This window comes from Leptidea sinapis, chromosome 9 (genome assembly GCF_905404315.1).
Source record: "Leptidea sinapis chromosome 9, ilLepSina1.1, whole genome shotgun sequence".
In the NCBI taxonomy this organism is placed as follows: domain Eukaryota; kingdom Metazoa; phylum Arthropoda; class Insecta; order Lepidoptera; family Pieridae; genus Leptidea; species Leptidea sinapis.
In genome coordinates, this window is record NC_066273.1 from 14,673,339 (window position 1) to 14,690,950 (window position 17,612).

Below are 17,612 nucleotides of genomic sequence, written 5' to 3' on the forward strand. Positions count from 1 at the left end.
GTCGTCCAGGTACTATTTATAAGAGTCATAAGAGATAAGAGTAGTAAGTGTGTGATACTTATTCGGGAAGTCACTGGTTTAAGCTAGTTTATAAAGATAATAAGCTTAAATAAGCTTAAGGTTTAGTTTCAAAACTGTCAGTATGAAATGTTTTAATTCGATACTGACGAAATTGAAATTTTGCATTGCAGCCGCCAAGGAATTCAAAATAGCACCAAGTTCATTCTCTGCACCCTGAAGACAGTTGAAAATGATACCCATATTGTTGCAATTTCAAAATACCTCCCAAATTGTCCTCCTATTCCATAAAAAAACAAACACTTGCAAATATGATTTTATAATTAAAGATACTAATTTTTTTTTTGTTTACTTATATTTTAGGCTCGTCAATGTTTTCTTAATTATGTTTAACTTGTGCTTTGTTTACATGATCCGCATTGTTTGTTGAAAGTTAGCCAAAACAATGCTAAATTACTGTCTTGTTACATTGAAAAAGTAAACAAATATTTCAACGCTTTTACTATACAGACTCTGACTTGCGTGACAATAAACTGTTAACTTATTTTGAGTCATATTAAAAGCTTGTAACTGTATCTCTGGATAGACGAAAAAACTATCTATTTAAATAGATCTAATATTATTCTTAATAAATTGTATAGTTTTATAATTTTATCCATCTTTTTCTAAGCATTTTACTATTTTTAAGAATTTGTTCTGGAATATCTATGGACGATGTGGATTCGGAACCTTAGTGAATACGAAGCCGCTCCGAGAAGACTGCGAACACCCTAAACTTCTGGTAAGAGTTGTGCTGGTTGGAATGACTGGTCAACACTGCATGCAAAATGGACTCAACTAAGTGGTCTAATTGGGGAAACAGAAGTCACTTATCCATACCATACCATACGATGCGGAATTCAAACCTATGCCTCTCGAGATACACCCTGACGCTTTTAACAACTAAGCCAACCATTCAGATGACGCCAAATCCATAAACCGGTTAAAACTTAGTATCCCGTAGCACAAAGCTACGCTCGGCTCGTGCGTTGTTTTAACTTTTCTAACATAACCTAACCTAGGTTAAATTTAAATAAATTGTAGTTGATAGAGCATTGGGGACTTATGAACATGAACAATGAACCCTTTTATAAATGTTTTCCTTTTATCTAAAAATAATTATTAATGAAGCCGTCTAATCTGTCACAGACTATTTTTTACATTTCATTTCACTGTTTTTCAGCCTCCCAGCGCGATGTCAGCGCTCATGTAGTGTTTATTTACCTGTTAGGTTAGAATAAAGAGAATTTAAACACTATGTTCTGGTTAGAATTTTTTTCGTTATTTTCTTGAAAACCTTGTAATAAGAGTGGTATCATTATAATCGTGGACTTTAGTGCTTTACCTCTATCAACTACAATATTTTTTACCTCCAAATTCGTGCTACGGTATACTAAGTCCAACCCCATAAATCTTGTTACATTTGTCTAAATCTAGATGGTATACCTTTTTCCATATAACCCAAGCTCGTCAACATTTCGTGGAAATGAAATAGCAAAACTATACAATCTTGAATATTAAATTGACTCACCCTATATCGGAAAACACTAATATTCAAAGCTACATAAACTATCGAAGTAAATGAAGCGTTAACCAAAGTCCAGTAGTCGTAGATATAGTATAAACAAGAGTGGACCGACGCCGCACTAAATAGGTATTGTACGAGAGGAGACACGTCGGCTAAGCTCTCGGATAAGCCACGTAAAGCTACTCCACATTCAATAAAGACAGGAGATGTTCCAAGCTAAAGTTGATTTTGAGGTTATACAGGCTTCAGTGTTCTCTTTGTTTAGAGTAAACTTTATATATAGTTATACTAGCTGACCCAGCAAACGTTATATTTCCGATGTTAAAATCGCGATACAAAAGTAACTGTTGATCGTAGATGGGTGAAAATTTGATGTTGTATGTATTTTTTAATGCTGACTCATAATCAAACAAATTTAAAAAAAATGTCAAAAAAAAAAATCGTGTGGACGACACCTTAACATTTAGGGGGATGAAAAATAGATGTTGTCCGATTCTCAGACCTACCCAATATGCACGCAAAATTTGATGTGAATCGGTTAAGCCGTTTCGGAGGAGTTCGGTCCCGCACACCGTGACACGAGAATTTTATATATTAGATGTACTAGCTAACCCAGCAAACGTTATATTGCCATATAAAGTAATAAATAAAATTCAATAATTAAAATTGTTGGGTATGTCTTAAGAAGAGATGGACCGATTCTCAGACCTACCAAATATACGATATATTTATCGTACTACAATAATTATTATATTTTATGGCCATCTTTCAACCCTATTGCGTATCTGTGGATGGAATATTATTATTGGAATATTAAAATCGCTATACAAAAATAGGTGTTGACCGTAGACGGGTGAAAATTTGAAATTGTGTGTGTTTTTTAATGCTGAATCATAATAAAAAAAAAATATAAAAAAAATATTTAGGAGTGTACCCTTATTAGAGGTATGAAAAATAGATGTTGTCCGATTCTTAGACCTACCCAATATACACACAAATTAAACACATTGGTTTTGCTGTTTCGGGGAAGTTTGGTAACAAAAACTGGGACACGAGAAATTTATATTTATCCTCGGAATATTTAGCTTAAGGCCTCTTGTACACGCACGGTTTACCGCCGTGAAAATGTACGGCTAATTCGCCGCGTGTAAGCACGGTCGTCAGTGTTGTATGGGTTACTATGAAAACTTGTATACGCGCACGGTGGCGCCACGGCACGGCGCCGCGGCCGTGTGCGCCGTGCCTGCCCCTCGGCGCGCCGCGTCTACGCACGGCGCGATTTTCATCAGTGTTGTATGGCAGTCTATGGGAGCGTGTCGACGGCGCCGGACGTTTGCACGGATTCGTGACGGTTTACATACGCTGATTCCCGATTTTGTAATAAAATGAGCATAAATCAAGAATACATTGATTCAAGAAAGGCCTATTATATGGGATAAGATCGTCGATGATTATAAAAATAAGAGGCTTAAATATGATTCCTGGAAAGATGTATTTATTCATTTACAGCCCACATTTGAAGATTTAAGTGGTGATGAAAAAAACAAGTTTGGTAAGTTACAGATAATTATTGAATTAACTTTTTACTTATGCATAGTTGTTTTGATAAGAGAGGCGACCTTCGTTAGACATAAAATATTGTGCAAATCTGTTGCGAACTTCATTAGCCGCCAAACTTCCGCGAACTGCATTCGTCATAGGTAACTGTGTTAGTTCCGATTCTGAAATGAAAATTCAAGGGTGGACTCATTTTCACTCGCATTATAAAACTGAAAGTTTTCCTGCTTATGTATAAAATTTTGCAAAACACAACAGGTTTTCACAATATCAACTGCCAAATCGATAGACACATTCAATGGCCGGTGAAAAATGCGCCATTTATTGGATAAAATTCCAAACGCACATTCAACAAATCTTTGTGCTCTTGTGAGTCTATAGTTAAAAGTTCGTTTTAATTGATCGAGATGATGACCTCCAAATGGACGAAGTATGTGGTGATGCAAAGCAAAGGCTTCGTCTCCAACGAACACAAATGGCAAATCATAATCAGTTCCAGGCAAACGTGTTGCATTGGGTAGGTTTAATCTGTTGTTTGTTAAATTTTCCAAAATGGTGTTTCTTTAAAAACACTGGAATCACACTCCTTTCCGTAGGCGCCAACGTCAACAAATATAAAGTTGTAATCGCTATCTGCTACAGCCATCAAAACTATAGAAAAAAATGTGTGTAGTTTAAAAACATTGAGCCACTGTCGATTGGCTCAATAAGTTTGATGTGCTTTCCATCGACCGCCCCTAAGCACAGCGGAAAGTTGGAAGATTCGTGAAATTTGCTAGCAATTTGTAGCCAGTCTTCTTTAGATGGCATTTTCATATATTCTTTATAGAGTTCTAACCATATGTAGTGGCATACTTCACGTACGATGCAACTTATGGTTTTTATTCCAATTCTATAGCTGTAGTGTAGGTCAGTAAAGGTATCCCCTGTTGCTAGATACCTGAAATATAAAACAAAACCTCATTAGTACAGATATAAATTACTCTCATCTGAAAAACTATAGAATATTTATTGTGTAAATAATTAAATATATATTGTAATGTATTTAATACATGATACCCATATAATTATTTGTATTTTTTTTTAATGAGGGTTAAATATTAATTATATGCACTTTTATTACATATACACACAGACACATCCATACATACATACACAGTACACACATACCGGTCTAAGTAATAATTAACTCTTGGCATCACCGTACTTGAGTATTACTATATTATTTATTTTCAGGGCAAATGGTGATGAAGAAGTGGACGAATATGAAAGATAGTTGGATAAAATATGACAAAAAAATTAATGAATGTAAGTCTGGCTCTGGAGCAAAAAAAATAAGAAAATACATATTTTATGATGAAATGATGTTCCTAAAAAAAATTTTTGAGCATCGCAAGAACGATTCTAACATGTCTGAACAAGTTTATGATTCTAGCCTCAATAATGATAGTGCAGATCCGAATGAATCAAGATTGGGAAATAGTGAAAGGAGTGAGACACAGAGGGCTAAAAAATTAAAAAAGAATAAAAATGAACCAAGTGAAGTTGACATTAGGTTCATGAAATTTATGGATTCTACAGAACGAGATGAGACAGAGAAAAGCCGTAGTATGAACTTTTTTCGAAGAATTACTGAAACAGTTGACAAGTTCAATGATGAAAATATGATAGAGTTTCAATTTCAAGTAATTTCAATAATTAAAATGATTCAACAAAGACAGTGTTCTCAGTATATACCTACATCAACAAACCAATGGGATTAAGGCCATCAAGGATATCTAAGTGGTGCAGCATCCTCAAATACGCAATCGTCACATGGATATTCTACAGCTGCTAGATGGGGCTTTGGAATAAGTAGTCCACAGACGTCTTCACATGATTTTGGACAGGGTTCTGGTATGGAGCCAATACACTACCGACCCGAATCGCAATTATCTAAATCTAAGCCCGGTTTCAGTGCTCCACCGACCGTCGGTGCGTACGTCAGTCGCGCTTGTCATTTATATGAAAATTCATTAATCGTACAGTACTGGACCGACCGTACGCATGCGTATATTGCTACGCACTGCGTACGACGACCGTCGGTCAAGCGCGTCCGCATGCGTGCCGTCAGTCGACCGACGCGCTAGGAAATATATGAATTTCATGAACGCGTTCAGTGCTGTACCGTTCGGTGGACCGACCGTACGTCGTAAAAGTGATTTAGTACTGAACATGAACAAATATATCGACACCGTTTAATCACCAAAATTCGACTTAGCAAAGCACTTCAGGATAACCATGAGCTCGAAATAAGTTTTGATGTTTCAAGTTGCCTTGTAATTTTGCCTATAATTCATCAATACTTTTGATCGGCATTCTGAAGTAAGTAATTAAAAAAAAATCTTTTCCTTAGCGAAATAGTGAATATAAAATAGTAAATGTAATTGTTGTTATGCTCTTTTAGCGACGATTGGGTGAACTTGATATAATAAGAACGACTTCTGTTCCTAAAACGTCTACGAAGATAATAAACAGTAATTAAACTATTCGAAATTTGCGTCCATTTCGTGTACGACTGTACCAGCCAGGTCAGTTTGTTTGTCAGGAGAGCACTGAATGATACAAACTGACGGTCGGCTAGTACGTATCGTCAGAACGTATCTTGCTCGGTATAGCACTGAAACCGGCCTAAAAGTTCATTTAATATAATTTTATTAATAAAAATTTCTTTTTCAAAATTTTTTACATTCATCAATTAAATAATAATTATTTGAACCTTCTTATATTTATCACAAACAAGCTGACCTGACAGACGTTGTTCTGTATATTTTAATAAATAAAATAATTTTTTATATGAATTTGTCAATAATATATCATAACATCAAAAATTACTTCGTAAAATATGCACCCTGCTGTCGTAATGACATTGTTTCAGAGCAGAACTGTCAAACCGTGCGTCAATAAATTCTCTCATAGAAATTATGTATGGACACATCAAAGGAAAAACAAATTTATTGTTTTTATTTAATTTAGCAGCATTTTCCTATTTATTCACCTTTTAAACCTTCACTGGACTTCCACAAATAATTCAAGACCAAAATTAGCCAAATCGGTCCAGCCGTTATTGAGTTTTAGCGAGACTAAAGAACAGCAATTCATTTTTATATAATACACTGGCCTTCAAAAGTAAGTATCACACTTTTAAAATTGGGATAACGTTTTAAGTTCACAAGGTATACTTTCGAAATAAAAAGGACTCCAAAGAGAATTTAATTTTGTACATAAAAACTTTATAGTCGGTAACCTTCTTTTAAGAATTGGCTGAAAAAAAACTTCCAAAACAAAACCATTCCTTTTTCAAAGTGGACGTTTCCGAATTACAATTTTACCATTCACATTTTTCTTTCTGTTTTAAATTTTTTTCAAGATCGATGGGTCTTGTTTTAAAAATTTATGCTAAAAAGCACATAACATTTATTTATCATGCCTCTTTCAGTTGAAGAATGTGCTAGGATCATGGCTTTTCTGGAACTAGGCATCAGTATGCGTCGCACTGCAAGAATGGTGGGTGTGACGGTACGAATGGGCCAGAAGGTAAAGCGAAGGTACGAAGAGACTGGACACCATATGAGGAGACCTTGTAATGGCAAACCCAGGTGTACCAGTGCCCGAGAAGATCGTTATACTATTTCCACTGTGTTAAGAAATCGCCACCAAAATGCAGTTGAAGTCCAGCAACAGCTATTTCAGACCCGGAGGGACTACATTAGTGACAGTACAGTGAGAAGAAGACTTGCTCAAGCAAATTTGAAACCCCGAAGACCAGCGAGTGGCCCAAAACTCGAGAGACAGCATTGAGTAGCGAGACTGCGATACGCCCGTGAACACATGCAGTGGGATGAAGAAGAATGGTCAAGAACTTTGTTTGCAGATTAGTCTCGATTCTCCCTTTACACTTCTGATGGAAGGCGAAGTGTTTACAGGCGACCTGGTGAGCGATACCTTCAAGCCTGCATCTCAGAAAGAGTCCAATACGGTGGAAGCACTGTACATGTATGGGCTGAAGCTCGAAGCTGTAATCAGAGCTCGAGGAGGCAATATTAAAAATTAAATAACATGTAATACATTTTAGTTGAATTTTTTTACACTAAACTAAAAATGTCTATTTTCATTGTTTTATCTTTTTTAAGTTAAAAATGTTACTAATGTATAATTTTAGTTTCTAAGAATTAAAGCCTATAAAATTTGCAACAAAACGTTTTTAATCTTAAATCTCTACCTTCTATAGTTAAGAAAAAAATTACGCGACTAAACGACAACTTTCTAACCTTTTTATAAAAAATGCCACATAGACAATTTTCCAATATAAGATATTGTACATAGTAAATTTTCCCTGATTTTTATTTTTAGTACTTTGGCTTTTAGATTTTTTTACTCGAACCCAAAAAATTAATTAAACACACTAAGACATTTTTGCCCTCTTGCTTAATTTTTATTTTTGTGACTTAGATTTTTTTACCATACCGTAAGTTATTGTAATTTGGCGGTTAGTCAATAATTGCACTTTCTCACTATTTAAAATATGTCGTTTAGTAATTTTTTCTTGAATAAATTCAATTTGGTAGTATGTCGCTTGGTAAAACATGACCTGCCTACTTTATAAACATTTTTGTCGCTTATGTATATGTCACGTGATTTGATTTTTATATGAATACGGCGGTTGTCAGATTTGTAAGGGATACGTTGTCGTTTAGTATCTTCGCGGTATGAGCTTTATCGGGCTGTTAGGAACAAAAACACATTCAGGACGCGACGCACCGTCACTTGGTTATCCCGTGTGTCTGCACGCCGGTCAGACTGCTTTCTAAAGTAAGTAAATTTCATTAAAATATTTTTTTCACCTTTCGATGTAACTAAGTTTATAGATAATGAATAATGTAATAGTAAATTTTACACTTACTTACATGAGCTAGGTTATTAAAATTATTTTCTATTGGATTTTAAAAGTCTTTTGTATTTTTTTTATATTTACAGCTATGAAGCGAAGATCTTGCATTAATGGAAGAGGTAAAGGAATTGGATAGCCTAATTACTAAATCTACTACGTACATAGATTTCTTTTTTAGCATTTTAGTCTAATTGATTTATAAATCTTCGGTAAAATCTAGATAGGTAGAAAAAGCCTATATATGGCTGGTTGTAAAAACGAAACTAAGTTTTGATTTTGGATTTTAGTAGTTAAGGTTTTGTCTTTTTTTAATAATATTGACAGATTGATTTTGTCTTTCCATTTGTTTCCAACAATTAAAGAAAGGGATTTTTTATCATTATTGTTTTGTTAAAACTATTACGAAAGACATTATTTATGTTACAAAATAAAAGTGAGTCGATTTTTAAATGTTTTCTTTATTTTGTCTTAATTTAAGCTTTATTTACTAATTTTTTTCGAGCCCCAAATTAAAATATTTCAGTCAACACCTACAAACATATTGTTACTTGGTTAAATTTATCCTGTTGTTAACAACTTATTGGAAGGTGTTTGACCAATTTTGCCCAGATCATGAAAACATTGGATTCAGGCTTAGGATTTTTTACCGGACTAAAAAAATACAAAAAGAAGTATAAACTATTTATTTCCTGCATTTAGTAATTTGTTTCTTGACGGTTGGTAATTTTTTCCGGTTTCTCATTTTTGTTCAAAATTTACTAAGCGACACTAACTCGTTTAAAACACAACATTACGTACATCTGTTCAATGAAGATAATAAAAGGTATTATAAGCAATCATATTTCGTTGAAATCAAGTTAATCCAATAAACTGATATTTTTTATTAATTATTTTCTGATATCACGAATTTCTTTGCTCTCCTGTAAAGTTACCTCCATGTCGCTTAGTAAATTTTGCTTTTCCACCGTCGATATAGATTATTACAAGCACAAAGAAAAGAAAAACAGAATCAACATATTTATATAGTAAGAGATTTATAGTGATCAAGGTTCAGCTACTATATAAAAACTATAGCATCCATCGCGATATTTTACAAATTCGTATAGAAATTGGGAAAGCATTAGGTATTTCACAAAAATTTTAGAATTTTATGTAGACAGGAACTCTAAAGCATAATATGTAGGTAGTTAAGACTAATGAAATTGCTTTTGCTACAAGTAACAACCATGAAATTGCACTCTACACTTTTGTTAGTAATTGGCGTTTTATATTGTTTCGAGTCAGTAACATTCAATAATTTTCAGTTTGAGTATGTTTGTTTTTGTAAGTAATATTTTTTTAATATTTAATGATTTTTTTTACAAAATTACATCTCAATGAATTTCTTTTTCTGAAATCAAACGGTACAATATTAGCTATGAAAAACAAAAGACAAAATTGTCATCTCATTCACATTTAGAACAATCATATTTAACAGCCAACTGTTCTCCCAAGGGAGAACTTATCGGGACAAAAATGAGAGCCAAAAATAAATCAGGCTAGCTAAAATTGTTGTGTCAACTCATCTGACCTACGCTCATAGCGAGATTAACGGCGTTTCCCTACCGCTTGGCGCGCCCGTGAGGTCCTCTGTATTTCATACCTCCATCCTATATCGGTCGGCGATAAATTATTAGCGCGTTTACGGCGACGGATTATATTTTAATATTTAATGCTCAAGCTTGATTTAGGGCAAACAACTTAAGCATAGCTTAACATTATTGGAATTTGACGTTTAATTTTTTATTACACGTAAATTTAAAAGGAATAATTAGTGGGTTTTTATCACATTATAATTACATTTTTAATAGGAATATAAAGCATTTGTTTTTTTTTTATTGGTCATTATGCTGATATTAATATGTAATTATCAGAAACAATGTTTCATTTGCAACGTGGTTTCATAAAACCACACAATGCAATGCTAGATTACTTAGATGATTTTTACGTCTATACAGAAAATGATAGCTGTGAAAGCGTCGATAAAAATTTTACTTAGAAAAAGCCTTTATTTTGAGAAATTCACGTACACTGACACAAAGTGTCATACAAATCTTGGCATAATTTTGCATTGGTGTATGGTCTGTCCCAATTGGTTGAGACACTTACGCGACTCCCGGATGTGGATAGCGATCCTTATTAGATTTTCTGCTAACTACACATGCCGATAGTTACCAGGTCTCTGTCGATGGTCCTCTCGGAACGTCTGACCATTGCCAAGTTAGGAGTGTAGTGCCCAACCAACGCCCACTTCGCAAACCACCAGCGACCCGTCGCGATTGGTAATACCAAGTCAGCAGATTGGGATAGGATGCGTTCCTTTTTTGCATCCTACCCTTGGGGCAAGGTTTGTTTCTCTTTGGATGATTCCAGTGCCTGCACCGTTGCAGTCGCCAATGTGATACTACAGGGCATGGATATTTTTATACCAAGCTCTGTAGTACCAATCGGTGGCAGATCACCGCCCTGCTTCGAAGCGCCAGTTAAAGCAGCATCTGACTGCATAAAACAGGCATATTGAACTTGGGTTGCGGCGCTGGGCTTATAGGATCCGAACTGCAAAGTTCTAATTAGGAAATATGACCGTGCCTCCAGATTCTTTAAGCGGCAAATCGCCCGTATGTAATCGAAGCACATCGTCAAAATCGGCGAGAAGCTTTCCAGTTACCCGAGTGGAACTGGCAAGTTCTGGTCGTTGTCGAAAGCTGCTGCCCCTGCCACCGTTGTACATGAGGAATGACACCCTGGCCCAAACATCAAAATAGAAAGCCGATCCCCTGTGCGCTCTTTTTGCCTCCAACTGAACTCTTGACGACAACGGAAAAACACCGCCAACCATCCCGCGGTGTCAGAGCTCTATGCCTGAAGTTCAGGCAATAAACTGTTCGGCCCTTATCCATCCGATCCAAAAAAACGAGACAGTTCGGTTCCGACAAGTTTGCCTGTAGTTATAGGCCTGTTGCTATTGCCTGCCTGCTCTCCAAAATCATGGAGAGCATAATTAACCGCCACCTCTCGGTATACCTAGAAGGTCACCAGTTTATCAACGATCGACAGTACGGCTTTTGCTATGGTCGGTGGATTTCTTCGAGATTCTTATAGCGAGAATAGCTATAAGTCGTATTTTTAAGTGCCCAACATGTTTTACTTAGTAATGACTTTTAAATAAATCTGTCTGCCACTATGCTCAAGGCGTTAGGATTAGCGACGTCCCAGACTTGAACGTAACCTCATAGGCTTAGACAGGTAGCCAACTAATCCACTAGAATAGGGTATTTATGCTAATATTTTATATACTTTCACATATTATCTGCTATAGAGGAAGTTCAGCTTGATTATAAAATTTCTTGTAGCAGAAATGTTTGACTAACTTAAATTCGGACAAGTATGCGGTGTTTACTATGTAAAAATACCACATCTGCAATCTAGCGACGGTAAGGTGTACTAGTAACAACTTGAAATTTAATCTCGCCAATGTGTTTATAAAATCCCCTTTTTGTTCTGGAAATCCTATAAAACCGGTAAAAGAATTCTTAGGAACAATAACAGGCATCGTAAACGTAAAAGAACCACTTAAAACTAAATCGAATCCAAGTATTCGAATGTATGGAAACAAGAAAAGAGCAGCTTTGATCTCTTTATGAAATATACAAGATATTTGTCACAAAGCAAAGTCAATGATCTCTCGTAACAAAACGTGGAGCACTTCGCTGAGCTATATGTCACTGGAACAATACACAGGGACGGACTGACAAACGTGGACGCTCTTTGCATTTATTTATTGAAATATTTTATGATCAAAATTATTATAATTATAAAAGATGAGACGATATAATATATAAATAGATTCAGAAATCATTTAAAATACGTGCGATGAAAAGACAGAACTAATATATTCGAAATTTCACTTTCTTGACAAAAAGATCATTATTCACTGAAAAACCTTTTTTTTTATGAAAATAAAGGACGAGACGAGCAGTACGCTCAGCTGATGGTAATTGATACACCCTACCCATTACAATGCAGTGCCGCTCAGTAATCTTGATAAACCCAAAAATTCTGAGCGGCACTACAATTGCGCTCGTCACGTTAAGTCTCATTTGCCCAATAATTTCATTAGCTACGGCGCCCTTCAGACCGAAACACATTATTGCTTACACATTACTGCTTCCTTGCAGAAATAGGCGCCGTTGTGGTACCCATAATCTAGCCGGCATCCTGTGCAAAGCAGCCTCCCACTGGCAACTGGCGATAAAATATATGAAATAACCTTTATCATAAAATACAGAGTGTATTATCCTGTATCATTTTTGACCTACAAGTTTATATACCTTTGTTTGTCGTCACCCGCTTAACCCGACGACGTAATAAGATAACATATTATGTGCCCGAGTGTAAGTAAGTAAGACTTAAAAAAATTGTTATAAACAGGAGCCGTTGAAGTCCGTTTGGATCCCAATACCAGTTAAGGGTTAATATTTAATATTTGTTATTTCATTATTTATTCAAACAGTAGCACGTCTAACAATAATTACTAGTACAACATTTTTAAAGTTCAGTGTGCGATACTGAACAAAATTAAAACCTGATACTTGAAAATTATGATTATATGCTACACTTAATATTATCCACATTTATAAAAAATATTGCTAAATACGGCCCTGTCATGAACATGGAAATTCTAAACGTTTATTTGAAGTGCGGAAAATGTGTTTCGCATCCGAAAGAGGGACGCAAATGGGTTGACCGCCATCACTCACGTACTTGTAATAAATACTTGATATTAAGCGGTATGTTGATGGAAACAATTTTATATTCGCCATACGATCCATACTTTTATGTTCAGACAATATTTCATGAGATCGCCTCAGGGAGACCCTAGTTCAATGAGTATTTTTAAGTGTAAATTCAAGAAATATCCTTACTCGTATGACGGTAACTTGTCATGAGAAAACGGAAAAATTTCGTATGAACAGAAATAAGACATGACATTTCGTATGAAATAAGACATGGTCACATTCTCAAATGTCGAATAGTCAATGCCTTCCACGAGTAAGTCAAAAAAGTAAAAAAAAAATCTCCACATCTTTCAAGGATACTCAAACGTTCAGACCTGACATTCGACTGATGAAATATGAAAAGCAAGATGAGCTTCCCTTGTAGAACTTAATCCGCTGTTGTTTTACAAATTAAGGTGCATTTTGCTAAGATAAAAAAAGTGGCTGCAGACTGGTAGGGTTTTGGAATTGACCCCCTATATGGGGTATTTTAGTCGCTGAAATAGATTATAGTTACTACTCCCAAAGTTTTATTACTACATCCTGGGACACATTGTACATATTCAAATTCAAATATTATTTTCCAAGATAGAATTTGATATCACTTATTGAAAGACAAAAATACCACCCATTCCAAAAGGAATGCCTCAGATCTGAGAAGAATGGGCGCAACAAACTCAACGGGCTTTTTCTTTTCATCAAGATCAATAACAATTACAAGTAGAATTAAACTTATTATTTAATAGCCTAAGGGCGTTCGCTTCATTTCCAATCTGTGGCATCATTAAGAAAGTCACTTATATTATAGTAACCTTTACCACGCTTCTTAACAATTCTTTTGAATACCGATACACTTTTGTTTTGAACATTTTCTGGGATCTTGTTGTAAAACCATATACATCGCCCCACAAAAGACTTACTAACTCGACTTAGCCGAGTAGTAGGCATTATAAGTTTTTGTCTGTTCCTAGTGTTAAGATTATAATTATGACAGTTTCTAGAAAATTCATTTTTGTGCCTATGCACATACATTATATTATCAAAAATATATTGAGAAGCAACATGATGTTAAATTCTTAAAATTTTGCTCCAAATGATTCTATAAAAACGCATAAAGGCATAAAAGGCATTTATTTTCTCAAAATTGATTCCTTTAGAATTCTTTTTGATGTCATTTCTAATAACTACTAGATACTACTACCGCTTCGGAAACAAATGGCGCTCTTTTTTTTTATTTTTTTACTATGGAATAGGAGGACAAACGAGCGTACGGGTCACCTGTTGTTAAGTGATCACCGCCGCCCACAATCTCTTGCAACACCAGAGGAATCACAGGAGCGTTGCCGGCCTTTAAGGAAGGTGTAAGCGCTTTTTTTGAAGGTACCCATGTCGTATCGTCCCGGAAACACCGCACAAGGAAGTTCATTCCACAGCTTTGTAGTACGTAGAAGAAAGCTCCTTGAATACCGCACTGTGGAGGACCGCCACACACCCAGATGGTGGGGATGATATCCTAACTTGTGGCGTGTCGTACGAAGGTGGAATTCGGCTGCAGGAATCAGGTTAAACAGCTCTTCGGAACACTCCCCGTGATAAATGCGGTAGAAGACACACAATGAAGCGACGTCTCTACGCAACGCCAAGTGATCCAGCCGTTCACAGAGCACTGGGTCCCCGACAATTCGAGCTGCTCTGCGTTGCACGCGGTCAAATGGATCGAGCTGATACTGGGGTGCGCCAGACGAGAGATGACAGCAATACTCTATGTGTGGCCAGACCTGCGCTTTGTAGAGCGCTAGTATGTGGGCCGGCTTGAAGTATTGCCGTGCTCTATTAATGACGCCCAGTTTCTTTGAAGCCAATTTGGCTTTGCCCTCCAGATGACCACGAAATTGGCTATCGCTCGAGATTTCGAGACCCAGTATTCCGATACTAGGCGAGGCTTTAAGGGAAGTGTTATCGAAGAGCGGTTATACGACAAATGGGGTTTTTTAAGTGGTAAACGCGCAAACTTGAGTCTTCTGGGGGTTAAATTGGACAAGGTTCAATTTACCCCATTCCGCGACCTTCTCGAGAGAGGACTCGATAGAAGACACAAATTTCTCCCGGCACTGATCGACGTTTTCCCGAGAGAGACCTGCATGGCCCGTGTATACGGCATCACCAGTGCTGTCGTCTTCATAGCAATGAATGTTGGAGGTGTCCAACATATCATTGATATGCAGAAGAAACAGCGTGGGAGGTAGCACACAGCCTTAGGGCACTCCAGCATTCACGGGCTTCGGATTCGAGCAATATCCGTCGACAACGACCTGTATGCTGCGCCCAGAGAGGAAGCTGGAGGTCCACTTGCACAAGCTCTCGGGAAGCCCAAATGATGGACGTTTTGAGAGGAGCGCCTTGTGCAATACACGATCACAACCCGTATTGTCGGTCGTTGATAAACTGGTGGCCCTCTAGGTATACCAAGAGCTGACGGCTAATTATGCTCTCCATGAGTTTGGAGAGCAGGGAGGTAATAGCAATAGGCCTGTAGTTTGTCGGATCCGAACTGTCTCCTTTTTTTGGATCGGATGGACAAGGGCTGACTTCCATGAATCAGAGACTATGCCTTTTGAATAAGAGTGCCGGAATAAACGCGTTAGCCGGGCGTCAACTCAAGGGCACACGTTCTAAGCACGATTGGAGAAATGCCATCCGGCCCGCTCGACTTCCTGACGTCCAACAAAATCAGAGCTCGCCTAACAGTATTCTGTCTCAACTGTACTTCAGGCATAGAGCTCTGACACCGCGGGATGGTCGGCGGTGTTTTTCCGATGTCGTCAAGACTCGAGTTAGAGGCGAAAAGAGCGCACAAGAGATCGGCTTTCTCTTTTGCCGTATGGGCCAGGGTTTCATTCCTCATGTGCAACGGCGGCATGGACGGCTGGCTGAAGTTACCAAGAGCAGCTTTTGTCAACGACCAGAACTTGCGTGTTCCAGCCGGGTAACTGGAAAGCTGCTCGCCGATTTTAACGACGGGTTTTGACTTTGCACGGGCGATTTGCCGCTTAAAAAATCTGAAGGCACGGTTGTATTTCCTCTTAAGAACTATGCAGTTCGGATCCTTTGTGCCCAGCGCCGCAACCCAAGTTCGATACGCCTGTTTTTTGCAGTCAGATGCTGCTTTGACTGACGCATCGAACCAGGGCTGTGATCTGCCTCCGATCGGTACTTCAGAGCTTGGTATAAAAATATGCATGCCCTGCAGTATCACATCGGCTACTGCAACGGCGCAGGCACTAGGATCATCCGAAGGGAAACAAACCCTGCCCCAAGGGTAGGATGCAAAAAACGAACGCATCCTATCCCAATGCTGACTTGTAGTGCCAAACGCGTCGCTGGTAGTCTGCGACGTTGGCGTCGGATAGGCACTACACTCCTGACCAGGCAATGGTCGGACGTTCCGAGAGGGGCGTCAACAAAGACCTGGTAACCATCGGGATGTGTAGTCAGCAAAAGATCCAATAAGGACGGCATGTGACTATCCACATCCTGGAGCCGCGTTGGCGACTCAACCAATTGGGACAGACCATACGTCAATGCAAAATTATGGACAAATCACCCTGCGTAGTATGTGGTGCGTGATCCAAGCCATTCGGCATTGTGCCCGTTGAAATCACCCAAGACTACGATTTCAGCGGAGGGGATCTGTGCAAGCACGTCGTCAATTGCCGCTTGAACGCAGCCCATGAGATGATCGGTTTTTGCGTTACCACTATGGGACCTGTAGACTCACGCATAGATGCGGATGCGGTCCTCTAAATCTACGCGGAGCCAGAGATTGGACAGTTCCCTACCCTCAATATTGCCGAGACGGCGACAGCAGATATCCTCCCTAACGTACACACATACCCCGGAATGAGGCAAAAAATTGTGCTCAATTTTGTACCCGGGGTACGTTAAATATGACGTATCGCTAGGTCGAGATATCTGCGTTTCCGTAAGGAAACACAAGGCCGGCTGCGCCGTCTCAAGGTGGTGGTGGATGGCGTTTAAATTGGAGTGAATTCCCCTGATATTGCAAAAGTCCACGTTGAGTGTGGAGTGGGGCGCCGTGGTGTTACTGCCTCGTTTATCCTTGGTCATGCGCGGTTCTGTGCCCTCCCCAGAATACGAAGGGCGGCCCGAGCTAGAGTGCTCGGGGAGGGATTCTCCGACTCTGGTAGAGCCGGTACCCTCCTGGGGTAAAATCGGATGGAGAGGGGGGGGGGGGAATAGCCACCGGTCCTCGACACTAACCTATGCGAAACATAGCGACACTAGGCCGCTACTTCACGCCGGTATTGTGCGAGTGTGGTAATTAACCCGGACGAGTCTGGCCCGATTGTGCTGACGTCAAAAGACGGCAGCGTGACTATTCCACTTCTAAAAAGCCCTTAGTCGCCTCTTACGACACCCATGGGCTTGGGACTCCCCTATTCTTTTTACGACCCAGGGAGAGTACAGGCAGCGCTCTGAGAGAGAAGAAGCGGCTCAAGAAACTCCCAGCATTCATTTTTTGCGCTCTTTTCAATAAAAATGTACAATATTGTACAGTCATTTCTATCGCTATAAAATAATCACAATCTAGTCCCAGGCTGTCTGATCATTTAGATATTCAGCAGTGAAGTAATAGGACTTACGGCAGAGCCTTTTTTTATAAAACATTTAAATTTATTTATAGATAATGCCTGAACAGTGG

General features: G+C 38.2%; 1 pseudogene; it reads left to right on the forward strand.

The window, feature by feature from the left end:
• The first annotated feature begins 2,970 nt into the window (after nt 1-2,970).
• On the forward strand, nt 2,971-12,587 carry LOC126966112 (uncharacterized; annotated as a pseudogene).
• The last annotated feature ends 5,025 nt before the right edge of the window (nt 12,588-17,612 follow it).